We start from the raw sequence: 17797 nt of genomic DNA, 5'->3' as shown, positions 1-17797 counted from the left end.
TTTTTCCAAATTTGGTCTCATTCGATTCAGAATGGTTTGAAACGTCGAGAAAACATAAAATTAGCGAATCGGATTTTTTGATGAAAACATAAACTTCTCCTTCGAAAAGTTAATTATAGGAAACCTATAAATAATATAAATTTTGAAGTACGGTACGTTAAGTTTCATCAATTTTCCTGAATTTACGTTGTGTTACTTTGTCTCGTTAAATAATTTTGTCAGTACTTTTTGTATTTGGGTTTTAAAGTGTAATGCAAACCACAATTCTCTGGTTTTATATTTTATGTTATACCATGATGCGTCTGTTAGTTAATTACAAATATCCATTATGTTATCCGCTAGTATTACAGTACGCCAGTTACAAACCGCATATGCATATGGCGAAATGTGAGACAAATGAAACAAAACTACCATATGGAATAAATGTTACATATATATATATATATATATATATATATATATACATATAATTATATAACAAGATTTTTTTTGTTAAAAATTATTTACTTATAAAAGCGTGATACCAAAAAATTTCCTGGTTATATCTAAGTTTCACCAGAAATATTTTTTTTATCAATTGCATATTGACTCATTTACCACGTTTTTTTTTTTTTTTTTTTTCTTACATTTTCCAGATACTTAACACTTCTTTCTTACATACATATTACTTTCTTCTTACGTATTACAAACATATTTACTTTTTCTTAACATATTACATAATTATTACTTTCTTCTTTTTATTACTTGATTATTACTTTTTCCTTTTTATTACTTGAATTTTAACTTCTTCCGAAGGTTCTCCTGGTGTATTGACTTATTCTCCAACTCAGTCTGGGTGGAAAGAGTCAGAGTCCTTGTTTTTCCTTTTTGAGAATAGGGATACAATCCGAGTACCGAGCATCTTGCTACTACAACTATTGCCCTCTCTGCATATACGTATGCTGCAGCAATGCCCACGAAAGGCCATTTTTCACTTGAGATCATATTTTGAAATCTATGATTTTAAGTGAAAATTTGGTATCAAGCTGCTTTGATACCGAACCGACCGCAGTTGGATTCGAACCCGGGACTAGGATTTGCTAGCCCACGTTCTTACCACGGGACCACGGCCGGCCCCAACGTTTCGGACTAATTTGCAAAATGCGTGACAGAGAGAAATAATTTTCCAATAATGACATGGCGGAATCAAATTAGTTAAAAGCCAACACATCGTGATTTAATATCACACATAATAATGCAATAAGTTTTTCATCAATTTGACTAATAAAGTGTGAAAAACGTTCTGAAGTAATAATTAATTTACATGTAATAATTTATCGTGATTTTCCAATTATCGAAATTTAATGATTGTATATTCTAATATAGGTTCTATTGCAACAGTGTTGCCCGATGCAGGGCATTTGCAACATTTTTACGGCGTTGCAATTAAATTTATGCATTCGCTTTGAACGCCCACCCATCACGTAATAGAAACCGTTAACGTAACGTTATAAAAATCCGTTTGACCTAATTTGATTTACTGGAGAATGTAAATCTCTTAAATTTTGATAAAATATTTTATATTTTGAGTCATACTTGTGATTCTGAAACTACATCCTACTAAACTATGAACTAAATATTGCCCTAAAATGCATTTGAAAATTTACAAATTGATGTTATTTAAAATTATCTATGTATTACATTTTTTACAGAAATTTATAGAATATGATGCAGCATTATCTTCGAAAGTCTATTTCCATTTGTTAGCAAATTTAATAACTATTACCTTAATTGACAATTTGTTATTGCTACTGTCTGACATCAAGCTGATCAAGACGAGTATCGAACCCAGTGGTCTCTACTTACGGTTCAATCAAATTTAAAACCGTACACACAAATGCAATTTCAAACCTAAAATTTTTTTATTCTATGGAATAAAAATATTTATTCATTTAAATCTGAAATTGGAATGTAAACAATTATCATGAATACTACTTCTTAGTAAATAAAGCAAATAAATTAAAAAGAAATTTAATTTTTATGAAATTTTTAAATAATGTTCTTCATAGAGAAAGTACCCACTTAATATCATGGAACTTCATACAAATTAATACATTCTGACTAATTTTGCATTTTTAAATAAATTAAATAGAATTTATAAAACAAACCTGTGTACAAGTAAATAACTAATTTTTTTACTTGAGAAGTTCATATTTGCACAAAAATTATTTCCTAATGACAATCCTTGCATGTTTTTATTTTTGCGACAATTTCAAGTAATTCTGAATCGTTTGATACATAATTTAAAAAAAAAAAAACTATGAACGTGTGTGCATGTAAGTTTTGTCAAAGATGGGCCAAGTCGTTTCATTGTAATTAGCAGAAAAAATTAGTTCTAGCCTTAGCCAAAAAACCTGAATCGATTTGAAAAATTCCAGAAATTGTTTAAATTATATTTGATGGGATAAATTTGGATATTGATCAGATATTGGTCTTAAAAATACCAAACTAATACTGCAAATTTAACTTTACGGATTCATTAAAGTTCAACATTTTGTCGACAAAAATGGGTGAATCTGTTTTATTTGAAAATCGACAAGCCCCTTTTTGTCAGTTTCTCAAAGCAATCCAACAAATGGATTTTAGAATCACCCTCCACCTTTATGTGGAAAATTCTTATCTAAACTCAAATACTGAATCATACTATCTAGTTTTTGACAAATACCGGTCGGTAATCGGCTCATCTCCCTATCAATAGGAATCGAATGTTATTTAAACCATTCAAATCGGTTGAGCCGTGCACCCGAAAACTTGACTGGAAATTTGTATCCATACATACATACACACACATCCATTTATTCTGAGGTATGCCAAAATGTTCAGAAACCTTCAAAACGTCGAGAAATCGAGAAATTTTCAATTTCGATTTTTTGGCCTATTACAATAACTTACCCGAGAAGTTAATAAAAACAGTAATACAAAAATTATAACATAAATGAACTATGACGTGTGATATGTACCCGCGTAACGCTTTTAATAAATGTCAGTATTTCCAAAATGCCAACAATTTGTCATAAGGCACGATGCCATGCACAACTAGTTTAGTAACATTATTAACATAATTATTATTATATGCCAATAATGCCACTAAACTTCTGAAAACTATAATTTGAATTCATCTACCATATATTGTCAACAAAATCACTTAACAATATTACAAACAAGACCAATATCAATATTTCATCAATATATCTATCCCATGCCGCCGCCGCCCCACATTCCAATTATGTCTCCAATATTAAAAATCTACTATGGGGCCACTTGAAACATTGTACCGAGGACGGAGCACCGAGAGTACAGTTTTACAGTGTTGTTATCTAGCTCGTTTTTCTTTACTTTCTCGAGCATCTACGTTATGAGATTTTCTTTAACCGGGGCCTGTGGCCAGAGAGAAGAGCGTTACAAGTTTTCGACCGATATTCCTTCGAAGTAATAACGTCTTTGAGGCACGTGTCCACCTCGGCTAGGAGATAGATACATGGTACAACGATACGTGTACAACTAGCCAAACAACTACGTGGGCGAAGGATTGAGAGCTGGACGAGATTAAGATTTGAAAACTATTGTTTTAATATATCAATATTTATAAAAGTGCTATGTTCGTTGGTCATTGATGAAACAACTCAAAATGTTCTGCACCGATTGAGCTAAAATTAAAACTATTGTTTTAATATATCAATTTTCGGTCCGAGAAGTGCCAACAATTTGCCTTAAGGCACGATGCCATGCACCACTAGTTTGATAATATTATTAAATTAAATTCTTAATTTTTAATTAAATTCTTCAATATTCATAAAAGTGCTATGTTGGTTGGTCATTGATAAAACAACTCCAAATGTTCTGCACCGATTGAGCTAAAAAGCTACGTGGGTGAGGATTTAAGAGCTGGACGACATTAGATTTGAAAATTATCATTTTAGTATATAAACTAAATAATAGTGAACTTCCTGAGGCGTGCAAATAATCGACTAAATCAATAAGAAATCAATATATCAATTTATGAGTAATTTATACCAAGTTGCTGTTGGAGATTACAAAATGATGAGTTGAAGATGGACAAATATTCAAAACATTTTAGTTATTTTCGAAAAAAGTTTAAGAAATGGAATATATACACAATTGGAGTATTTTCCAAAAGCGCGGATGATTATTTTGAACATTGATTGATTTTTATCATTAAGCTTATTATAGGCCTTTAATATTTTGATAAGATTATTAAGATAGGAATTTTATTGTTATACTTACAAAGTTACTTAGTTTCAAACTTTTTTTCAAAAATAATTCACATTTTATTTTTAATTTTGACTATAGTTTTAATATATTTTAAACAAATGGTTTCAACTTTGCAATTCAGTTTATATAATTCTTATAAATATTAGACAATGTTACAATATTAATAATAATCTATTGAAAACATTCAGTATTCCTCGAACATTTCGTTAAGGTACGGGAAGTTCCAGCAATTTGCCTTAAGGCACGATGCCATACACCCCACTAGTTTTATTTTATTTTTACTTCTTTCATTTTTTATGCATTTTTCATTATATATTGTAAATAAGACATTATTGTCTTGATTAACAAAAATAAATTATAAAAAAAAATTTTTAAAAAATAAAAGCGATAATTTTGAACCTTTATACTTATTTTATAATATCTATATGATTTGATGTGCTTGTGTCTAATGATCATTTTTGACCGGAAAATGAGTATTTTCATTTTTTTACTCAATCTCTGAAACCGCTAAACCTGCAATGTCCAAAAATTAATCAGCAAGTCTCCTTATCAATAGGAATCGAATGCTTTATGAATCAATGAAATCGGTTGATCCGTGCTCTCAAAAAAAAAGTCTGAAAAAAGGTAAAAATTTGTAATCGAAAATACATACACACACCTGATAAAAAAAAAATACATGAATATCTACTATAAGTATTAAATTTATAATAGTAAATAAGTCTCTTCAGTTTTTGTTTTTCTTGCTTGACAAAAGGATAAAATAAATATAAAAAGTGAAATAAAGTCACCTTTTCTATATAAAATAATTTCTTATAAACCTGATACAAATTACTTTGTTATCTAGTACAAATATTATGTCGATTTGTAGTATTTGTAAAAAAAGTCCTACATCTTTCTGCATAAATTTACTTTTTTTATCGAAAAGTTAGTTTAGTTTTATGGCTAGTCCAAAAGAGCTTTTCTTCACAACGACTCAATTTATTAGTTTTTTTGTAAACGAATTATTATTTACTAAGAAATGTATTTATTTTCACGTGGTGGATATGTGATAGAAACTACATCTGCGCTTATATTTATATTTATATACTTTTTGTTGCAATAAAAAAATTTCTACTAATTAGAAGTATTTTCATCAGTTTCAAGCACAGTCTATAGTATACATATATCCTTTAATATTTAGAACAAATATGTATGCCAGATTACTCAAATAATTTATGTGAAAATAATGATACTGATAAATAATGAATAATGAACTAAATTTATCGCCTTCTATTTCCTTAAAATAATTTAGTCCACTTAATAAATTAATTTCCATCATCTCATTAAACGCATATCTTGTATACCTATACAAATTTCAATAACGTCGAAGAAATTCAATTTATGTTTGTTGCAGCAAATAACATAATTTTGGCGTTGGAGCTATTTAAACGTGTTCAATAACAAGAGTAGAGGTATGAAATAGAGAAATTTAATATTGCACATATGGACCTGCACGAATATAATATATACGATTGTATAATTTCATTTAATATCATCAGACTCTGAATATAATATATGTGAATTCGGAACAAGAATTGATTCGGACTTTTGGCTACATTTGCATGTCCGAGGAAACTTGGGAATGAGAAAATTATACCGAGGGTAATTGTAGATTGAATTAATCGTTATTATTAGTAAAGGTTTTAAACACGATTTTTTATATACATAAACTATTACTAGTTAATTACTCAATCATTCTATTCACTTCCATTAATTTTAATTATATTTCTATATAATTTTTCTCAACAATTTGCTCCAATTGCAACGTTATATTGTCTACAAATTCTATTATTACAAAAACCAATATTTTCCCATATAACTGTGATATATGTTTCGATAACAAATAATAACCACTTCTAAATAAATATCACTATTTGTGATTGAATATCAAGAATGGTATCTACTGTAAGAGTTCGTGAAGAAAACTAACAGATTTTCTTTGTGCAACCGAAAGGGTGTTTAACAATATCAGAAATGATATTGATAAATATTTATTAAATAATTAAATAGAAACATATAATTGTTGTTGTTTTTCAAATTATAGATTTATGAATAATTAGCAAGAAATAAATTCGCAAAATGCAGAATTTGAGAAAAAATTTAAAATTCGTATCGAATTTTTAAAATTTGTATTTGTAGTAAATTTTTATATTATATTTATGGTAATTGAATTTTTCATAATTTTAGAAATGTTCTTATAATTTTTCTTAAATATTTAAAATTTCAGTATAGTTGGCAAAGACATTTAGAAATTATTTTGTTATTTTTAACTTCTCGTAGGGTAAGTTATTGTAATCGTCCAATAATCGAAATTGAATTTTGTTACATTTCTTCACGTTTTGAAGGTTTCTGAACATTTTGGCATACTTCAGAAAAAATTGATCTGTATGTGTGTATGTATGCATGGATACAATGTTCCGTCCACGTTTTCGGGCGCACGGATCAACCGATTTCAATGGTTAAAAAAACATTCGATTTCTATTGATAAAGAGATGTGCTGATTAGTTTTTGGCCAGGGCAGGTCCAGCCGTTACGGAGATACGGAGCAAAGAATGTAGAAAATATAAATCGAGTTTTTGACAGATCGGAGCATCGGATTTGAATGACCCAAAAAAAACATTCAATTCGTAATAATGAAGAGAAGTGGATTAGTTTTTCGCAGAGGCAGGTCCAGCGATTTCAGAGATGCAGAGCTAAATGTGCAGAAAATGGCAGTTTTTGAGAGAACTAAGCGTCCGATTTGAATGATTCAAAGAACTTTCTGTTTGTGTTAACAAATTAATTACTCTTGAGAAAAAAAATGTTTAATTTTTTTTTCAAAAAATATTTTTTTCGTATAATCGAAAATAATTCAGATTTCAATTGTAATTCTGACTTAAGTTCTAATATACTTTAAACAAATATTTTCAACTTTGCAATTCAGTTTATATAATTCTTATAAATATTAGACAATGTTACAGTTTTTATTTATAATAATCTATATGAAAACATTTAATATTCCTCGAACATTTCGTTACGGTACGGGAATTTCTAGCAATTTGCCTTAAGGCACGATGCCATACACACCACTAGTTTATTAATACAATATTTTTAATATAAAACTTTCCGTAGGATAAGTTATAGTAATTAAGAAAATCGAAAATGATTTTTTTATATATCTTTATGTTTCAATGGTTTATGAACATTTTGACATAACTTAAAAAAAATTATGTATGTATGTATGTGTGTGTGTGTGTGTGTGAATATGAAGACATAACGATATTTTGTCTCGAAAACAGATACGCATCGTAATTGCTATGAATTTTTTTTTAAATATTACAAAAAACATTTTTTTTCAAAAATTTAAAAATTCTCAACTGTTGTTTTTTATTTAAAAGAATTTTAAAGAATTTTTTAGGAAATTCAAATTTACGTTACTGGAAGTTCTAGCAATTATCCTTGAAACACGATACCATGCATAACTAGTTGTTTTTTACAATAATTTAATAGAAAATTGTACCAAAATATCAAATTATTTCCCACAATATCAATAATCTTCCAAACACTCTGTGTCCTTATCTGGGGGTGGAGTGTGGCGGTCTCGCCGCAATAGAGAAGCAATAATCGCAGCGATTCGCTCTAATGCCCCATTTCCTAGCACATACAATACTCCTAATAATCTGACGCTAAAATAAAACGACCACCAGCAAACAGACAAACATTGAAAGAAAACATGTGATTGTCTGTAGAGGAAATCTTGGAGAAAATATATGAGAAGATCACTCGAAATAAATAATATAATTGAATATATGCACCGGTTGTGTATCGATGCAACTTCTTCTTTATATTCTGAATAATGCAAAAAATACAATTTACGGTTTGAAAAATCTTGTGGCATATCTAGATTTTATCAACAACGATAAAAAATCAACCAACCATCTACATCTTGACAAGAGCCTGAAATAATATCTATTATTATTGATTACGGCTTGCTTATGAATAAATAAATAAACTAGTTGGTATTGGTATTTTGCCTTAAGGCAAGTTACATGAACTTCCCGATATGTGTAATCGACTTAATCAATTAAAAATAAATTAATTTATGAGCGATTAAAAGTATTTCGAGTGGATTTATTATACATAATTGAAGACGAACGAACACGTTAACTCGGAGTATAGTATGAAAGCAAATTTGCAAAAATCAACAATTTATATAATTGAATCAGTTTCCGCAGGACTTTAATGGTTTAGTATGGTCATTAAGACCAAGTACTATGCCAAGTAAATCCTAACAAATGTCAAAAAAACTACTCATTTTCTCAAACTTTGATAAATTTTAAAAATTATACTACTTGTCGTAAGGACGTAATATTTCAGCAAGTTCTATAAGACCTTGATATATATCGGCAAAAAAGTACCATAAAAATCGGCTTAAATTTTTTTTTCAACAGTTAATTACAAGAAAACGGCTTGGTAGATTTTCACCTAAAACTAATCAGTATCATTTCCAACTAATATCTTTCGAACAGTTTTTGATTTTTTTAACTCGATCCGGTAGTATAAGCTTAAATGTGTACGAAAAGTTTAACACTTTTTTTCAAATTACAAAGAAAAGGTTTGGCAGATCGTCTCACATAACTGACAAACGAGAGTCCTCATTGTGATATATCAAAGGGCTTTTAAATTTCTGAAATCGGTTCAGGCGTTTCTGAGAAAACGTCGATCAAAGGTCTAATTTTGACAAATGCCAAAAGAACGATACTAATTTTTGCAAACTTTGATGAATTTTTAAAGCTAAACAAGTAGTCGTATGGCTGTAATATTTTAGTATAATCTAGAAGACTATGGTATCTACCGTCAAAAAAACTAATAATAAAAATCGACGATTTTTTTTAAAACTTTATTATAAGAAAACGGCCCGTACCATTTTTATCAAAAACTAATCAGCACGATTCCGAACCAACATCTTTCGAACAGTTATGAATTTCCAAAATCGATTAAGAATTGCGGGCTAAAACGTGGACGAAAATTTTTTCACTTTACTGCGATTTACGAAGAAACGGCTCGGCTGATGTGAAATAAATCCACTCGGAATACTTATAATCACCCATAAATTAATTCATTTTTCATTGATTAAGTCGATTATTTACACATTTCGGGAAGTTCATGTAACTTGCCTCAAGGCAAAATACCAGTACCAACTAGTTCCAAATTTGGTCACATTCGATTCAGGATGGCTTGAAACGTCGAGAAAACATAAAATTAGCTAATCGGATTTTTTGATGAAAACATAAACTTTTACTTCGGGGAGTTAATAAATATGAGAATTGAATATATTCACCGGTTGTATATCGACATCTCTGCTTTATATTTTGAATATTTCAAAAAATACAATATACAGTTCAAAAGATTTTGTGGCATTTCAACATTTCACCAAGCTACCTAAATCCCGATTTTGGTTATTATTTCCAAAGCTTTTGCTACTAGATATATCTATCCTCCTGTCTAGAGGCCAGCTCGGAGAAATCTTAACCTAGAGGTGATGTCTTTCCGCCGCCGACACACATATTCGTCGTATGCTCACATCCTGGTGGAGGTTGGAGGTTGGAGGACTGAGGATGGAGGACTGGAGACTGGTGGTATAGTTTCAGTAACATTAAGTAACAACTCGCAGATATATGAACCAATTAAGCAACCGTGTAATGTGCGCCGCCAAGCCTGTAAAGCACGACTACAGCGTGTACCTTAATACTATTTGAAGTTCATGACTAGATATACCGACGGAGACGACGACACAACTCGCACAGAATGAGATTTAGTGGGAGAGGTAGTGGAAAATCCACTAGGAAAATATTGATTGTTTAGAAAAATTGTGTGAAAACTAGTGTCATGTGGCATCGTGCCTTAAGGCAAATTGCTGGGACTTCCCGTACTATAACTAGTTGGTATTGGTAGTTTGCCTTGAGGCAATGTTACATGAACTTCCCGATGAATAATCGACTTGATCAATAAAAAATAAATTCATTTATGAGCGATTAAAAGTATTCCCAGCGGATTTTAAAAAAAAAACACATAATTGCAAACGAACGAACACGTTTCTAAAGGCAAGTATTCAAAAATCCATATTTTTTATGATTGAACCAGTTGCCGTAGGAATTTAATGGTTTACTATGTTAATTGAGACTAAGTACTATATCGTTATACCAAGTAAATCGTCTAATTTTAATTATAACAAATGTCAAAAGAACTACTCATTTTTACAAACTTTGATGATTTTATAAAATTAAACTACTTGTTATGAGGCCGTAATATTTCAATAAGTTGTATAAAACCATGATGTATATCATCAAAAATAGTTTCATAAAAATCGGCTTAATTTTTTTTTCAACAGTTAATTACAAGAAAAGGGTTCGGTAGATTTTCACCTAAAACTAATCAGTAATATTCCCAACCAATATCTTTAAAACAGTTTTTGATTTTTTTAAATCGATGCGGTAGTATGAGCTTAAATAAGGACGAAAAGTTTAACACTTTTTACCAAATTTCAAAAGAACGGCTCGGCCGATCGCCGCACTATATTGACAAGATAGTCCTCATTGAGACACATCAAATGGTTTTTAAATTTCTGAAATCGGTTCAGGCGTTTTTGAGCAATCGTCGATGAAAGGTCTAATTTTGACAAATGCCACGATACTAATTTATGCAAATTTTGACGAGTTTTTAAAGCTAAACGAGTTGTCGTAGGACCGTAATGTTTTAGTATGATCTAAAAAACTATGGTATCTACCGTCAAAAAAATAAACATAACTATCGTCGATTTTTTTTGAAAAAAAACTTTATTACAAGAAAACGGCCCGGCCGATTTCTACCAAAAACTCATTAATATCTTTCGAACGGTTTTTGAATTTTTAAAATCTATTCGGAACTGCGGGCTAAAACGTGGACGAAAATTTTTTCACTTTTCTGCGATTTATAAAGAAACGGCTTGGCCGATTGTCGCACAAAATTGATAAACGCTAGTCCTCATCGCGATACATCGAATGACTTTTAAATATTTGAAATCGGTCGATTTTCGGCAAAAAATCTGTTCACACACACACACATACTTTTTCCAAATTTGGTCTCAATCGATTCAGAATGGCTTGAAACGCCGAGAAAACATAAAATTAGCGAATCGGATTTTTTATGAAAACATAAACTTCTTTTTCGTGAAGTTAATAAAATTTTCGAAGAATATTAAATGTTTTCAAATATATTTTTATAAATACTGTAACTTTCATTATTCGTATTTTATAGATAAAATATAAAAGTTTATTAATTGGACGATAATGTTCATATAAATTTACTTAAAAAGATAATAAAACTTAATAATTCCATTCGAAGATGAGTTAGAATAAGAATCTTATCTCATAATTCTAGGATTTATTTATTATTTATTATTTACTAGGTTGTCAAATATCTCCCTTCCGCCTTTTTGTATCATAAACCAAGAGCAAAAAAGCGGAAGGGAGATATTTGACAACCTAATATAAACTGAATTGCAAAGTTAAAATTATTTATTTCAAGTATTTTAAGAGAATTTAAATTAAAATTAAAACACGGATTACTTTCGATATTAAAAAAAACATTTTTTTTGTAAATAAAATAGTATCCACACATACACACAATCATTTTTTTCTGAGATGTCAAAATGTTCAGAAACCCCTCAAACGTGAAGAATAGCAAAAATTTTCATTTTAGATTTAGATTTTTAGATTAGAATATATCTTTACTTTTCAGAAGTTTTTGAACATTTTAGCATGCTGTTGCTGAATTTGATGTGTGTGTATATATGTTTGGATTCAATTTTTTTGTTTTGGTTGATGGAGCGACGTGTTGATTTGTTTTTGGCAATGGCAGGTCTAGCCATTTCAGAGATACAAAGCAAAAAGTGAAAAGCATTGAAATTTACTTTTAAAGAGACCAGAGGGTCGGATTTGAATGATTTACATAACATTCCGTGTGTATTGACATAAGAAGAATTTATTAAATTTCTGCAAAAATCGACTGATCCAGCGGTTTGGGAGAAAAGAAAAGAGATGGTTAGAAAAATGCCATTTGACGGTCAAAAATTTGATATTTTTGATAGTATAGATCAACCGACATTAACGAGTATCAAAAACTTAGAAATTTCAACATTTTCATAAAAAAAGTTTTCAAAAAATTTCATAATTTTTAAAGAAAGTCTTATTGATCATTTTTGTCAATATTTAAAATTTTCAAAAATTTTCAAAAAATCCAAAATTTTCGAAAAATTAAATTTTTCCTTTATAAATTATTAAAAACTTCATATTACGGTACGTGAAGTTTAAGCATTTTTTTCTAACGCACAATGCCATGCACCACTAGTTATTAACTCCACTTCATTAAATATAACCGTCATTTTATAACTAGATTTTCAATTGTATTACCAAATTTCATATAATTGCATAATATTAATATACCTTTTTTATGATAAATCAAATGATTCAACTAAATGTTACCTCGATCCTCTATCTAACTCTTCTAGACAAACTGAACACTCCGCAATTCCTCCCACAATTTCCGATGGTATCGGTGGGTGGATGGGTGAACGGTGGGTGCAAAGCTTTTGGTTTGCACCGAACACGCCGATCAATTCAATAATAAACCCGGTGTTAAGTAGATGCTTGCATCTACTGTAATATCGATTATATCGATATCGGCTCTTATCGATAATATAAAGCATACACGTTCTTCATTAGCACATAATGAAGGAGATGTGGAGCTCTTACGCCATCTCAGTTGGGATAATATTCTACAGAATTTTGAATTGATTTTCCATTAGACATTTGTTCGACAAAATTATTGTTCAATAAAAACCAAATAAGAAGCTAGGAAAAATATTTAAAATTAGCAATTTATATAATTTTGTAATATGTGTTTGAAATTAGTGTTAAAGCTCAAATTTACCAAAGATAACTATGTGTAATAATCAGTTTCCAATAAACAAATTGTAAGGTAAAACAAATTATAAAGTTCTTCCAATCTGATAAAAATTTAATATATTATGTTTGTTCTATAAAATTTCTGTTATTTTATATGAATTTAAATTAATTATGGGCGCGAAGTTTAACAATAAGTTGTAGATAAACCCGTAACAAGCTTGAAGAATTTTTTTTTTTAATTTTTATTTGTTCCAAACATTGTCTATATGGAACTAATTTAAGAAAATTAAACAGTTAACATTGAATCATTGTTAATGATTGCTTGATAATATTTTTTTTTAGATTATAATATGCGCGTTCAATATTTTCAAATGACTATAGATTCTACAAAATATGTAATAAATATTCCGCTATCACAAAAATAAGCTTAATTTAAACATATGGTTATATATTATAGCCAAACGATATAATGTCCTGAAAAGTGATAAATTGAAAATTGCTAACGATTTTGTATATGACATTTTAACAATACTCTTGCAGTAGTAGTATTTCTGTATATCTTCAAGGTGATTATAATAAAAAGTATTTTTATGTGCAAAGATAAATATAATAAACTTCTTTCTGCAATTCCACAAAAACCAGTTATTGATACAGGAAGATTATTATAAAAACTAATGTTGACGTAAGTGATGATTTAGTTCACACTTGTGTTGAAAAATTAGTATATATAGAACATGATGATAATGAAAAGAATTTTTTAACTTCCCGTAGGGTAAGTTATTGTAATGGGCCGAAAATCGGAATTGAAAATTTTTACATTTCTCGACGTTTTGAAGGCTTCTGAACGTTTTGGCATACCTCAGAAAAAATGGATGTGTGTGTGTGTGTGTGTGTATTGTGTGTGTGTGTATGTATGTATGGATACAAATTTCCAGTCACGTTTTAGGGCGCACGGATCAACCGATTTGAATGGTTCAAGAAACATTCGATTCCTGATAGGGAAAAGAGCTGATTAGTTTTTGGCAAAGGCAGGTCCAGCCGTTTCGGAGATACAGAGCAAAGAGTGCAGAAAATAGAAATCGAATTTTTGAGAGAACGGAGTATCCGATTTGAATGATCTAAAAAACATTCAATTAGTAACAATTGGGAGAAGTGTTTATTAGTTTTTGGCAAAGGCAGGCCCAGCCATTTCGAAGATACGGAGCTAAATATGTAAAAAATGGCAGTTTTTGAGAAAACTAAGCGTCCGATTTAAATGATTCAAAGAACTTTCTGCTTGTCTTAACAAAATAATTGATTTTGGAAAAAAAAATTTTGTCCCATTTTTTTTTTTTTTTTTTTTTTAGTTTTTTGTATATCGAAAATATTTCAGATTTTATTTTATTATTTTATATTAGACAATGATACAATATTATAATAATCTATTTGAAAACATTCAGTATTCAACGGGAAGTTCCAGCAATTTGCCTTAAGGCACGATGCCATAATTGCCTCAAGACAGAATTCCACTTACAGCTAGTTTCTTTAGTATCTGTTCGAGCACTTACATACTCAAATTTCAAGGTAATATCTTTGACGAGCTAGTATAAAAATGCTATTTGGAGGTCGAAAATAAGATATTTCTGATAGGATGGATCAACCGACATTAATGAGTATTAAAAACTTAGCAATTAAAATAATAGTAAATTCCATAATTAAAAATAATAATAAATTTTTTTTTTAAATATTCAATTTTCAATTTTATCGAATTTTTTTAAATTTTTTATAAAAGTCAATTTTAAGTTTTTTTTCAGTATTCAAAATTTTCAATACAACAAAACTCACTATCAACATATTGCAATTATAACAATATATTGCATTGTCTCTAGTTACCAGTATTAATGGATTCTTTATAATTACTAAAAACAATGACAGAATGTGAAATGTGAATGATGACTCGAAAGACTTTCAGCAGCAAATAAGATTTTATGATATTTGAAGTTGACTGTTCTTGTTCAACTGTAAAAGTATACAAACTTAATTTGTATGATAAAGTATGGTATATATTTATATAAACCTTGAAATATATATATATGCGAACTTTATCGAATATAATAAAATGTTGTCCATAACTTGCAATGTTGAGATTAAACCCTTAAATTAAACAGCTTTCATGATAACGTATCATGTTGCTTAAACATAGATGGCTCTTGAGGAAAGGATTTGAAGATACCTTACTCATTAATTTATTTTTAAAAAAGACAATACCAATTCTGATTTATCTGATCATAAGCTCCTCCTTCCTGGTACCTTCGGAAGGCGCCTTCCCGTCCTACCTACCTACTAATATAATACAATTACAGAGTAAATGTATGTATAGTTAGTTCCGTATGCACGATAATGTGTTTAAGCGTTGTTAAGTGCGCGCTCGCTTCAGGTTAATGTAAAGATTAAAGTGTTCCGCCGTTCTACTTCGCTCTCTACGACGAGAACAATTTCAAATTCATTTAAATTGCATATGAAATGCGACGTTTGCTCTACGTTTTATAATGTGACATCTAAACGTTAAATTAAGAAAGTCAGAGCTGTAAAGGCATTAGTCGCTGTTTACAACACGTTTACAACGCGTTGTTCATTATAAAGACTGAAATTAGCAGGAACGAGATCGGGAGTAAAGGATAGTCTAAATCCTTATATTAGATTACTATTTTGTGTAATATAACACATTTGATAAATATGTACACTATCAACTATTTTGTACTATCATGTTGATAATTATTTACCATATCAAATCCCCGCTAAAATTGACCGAAGGAACCGGATTTTACTAATAATTTTCATGAAGAAAGAAATGTAATATTGCTTCGAAATAACAACGCTATGTTACATTTCTGTTTCATAAGCAAACTGACCTCCAGAGAAAAACAAATATAATTTGATAATTATGTGTAATAATAGGTTGTCAAATATCTCCCTTCCGCCTTTTTGTATTATAAACCAAGAGATGAATCATCGAGAAAATATCCCATTCAGCATCTCAATATATAATATAAGCTTATAAACAAATCGGTACATTTTGACTTTAAGTATGTTTCCAGAAACTTCCCGAAGGATAAGTTTGTTTTCATCAAAAAATCTGATTCGCTTATTTTATGTTTTCTCGACGTTTCAAGGCATTCTAATTCGAATGAGACCAAATTTGGAAAAAGTATGTGTGTGTGTATGTGTAGGTTTTTTTGCCGATTTCAAAAATTTAAATTTAAAATCCATTATATAATAAATTAATTATTATTTTGTTATAAATACAACACAAACTTTATCATTTTTAATTTATTAGTCTTGTAACGATTTCAAAAATTTAAAAGCCATTTGATGTATCTCGATAAGGATTATCGTTTCTCAGTTTTGTGCGAAGATCGGCCGAGCTGTTTCTTTGTAATTTGGCTAAAAGTGTTAAATTTTTCGTCCACATTCAAGCTCATACTACCGAATAGATTTTCAAAAATCAAAAACTGTCCCAACCATTCAGTTGGGAATGATACTGATTAGTTTTAGGTGAAAATCTACCGAGCCATTTTCTTGTTATTAACTGTTGAAAAAAAAAATAAGCCGATTTTTATCGATTTTTTTTGGCGATATATATCATGGTCTTATAGGCTTACGACAGGTAGTTTAATTTTAAAAATTCATCAAAGTTTGAGAAAATGAGTAGTTCTTGTGACGTTTGTTAAAATTAAAATTTTACGTTTTACTTAACATAACAATAGAGCACTTGGTCCTAATAAACATACTAAACCATTATAGTCCTACGGAAACTGGTTCAATTATAAAACAATATTTAATTTGAAAATTTGTTCTCAGAAAATACTCCAACCGGAGCAACGTGTTCGATTTTCAATATCTAATAAATCCACTTCGAATCCTTCTAACCAATCATAACTTAATTTTTTTATCATGGATTAAGTCAATGGTTTACACATATCGGAAAGTTCATGTAACTTGCCTAAAGACAAAATACCAATACCAACTAGTTATGAAAATCAAAAAACGTATAACGCAGCACATACGATATATCAAACAACCTAAATATAATTTTTTTTTCTAAAAATTTTCATCTGTCCCCTTTCACCCCAGGGAGCAAAACCACCTAGTGTCGATTTTTAAATTAAAAGGGATTTTCTGAGATAAAAACTATATCATTTACCCAAATTTATAGTTTCAATTTAATTACTCCCATCACAAAAATCAATCAGCGTTACTATAACCCATGAATAAAATTATTACCAAAGGCGCGATAGATATCTAAACATTGAAATAAATATAAATCAAATATCAAAAGGCGCATCAGCGATCAATAATAAATTGTTTTTTTTTTGCTTTTATTGCATTCACTGTTATACTCTGTAGTGTATCTGGGCAATCGAATCGAACAGAATCGACGTTTTGATTTTTGTTGTCCGTGATAAATCGACTGTGTTTCAGTTCGGATACTGCTGCTGCAGCAGCACTTGTGAAAAAAGGAAAATTAAAAGCCGGCGTCATTGAAAAACGATACATATGCAACGTTTCTGCTTATATATAAA

Source organism: Ctenocephalides felis, unplaced genomic scaffold (genome assembly GCF_003426905.1).
Source record: "Ctenocephalides felis isolate EL2017-DRISC unplaced genomic scaffold, ASM342690v1 CF-g0.4_SCAFFOLD_01170, whole genome shotgun sequence".
NCBI classification, from domain to species: domain Eukaryota; kingdom Metazoa; phylum Arthropoda; class Insecta; order Siphonaptera; family Pulicidae; genus Ctenocephalides; species Ctenocephalides felis.
Note: the sequence above shows the minus strand (reverse complement) of the source record.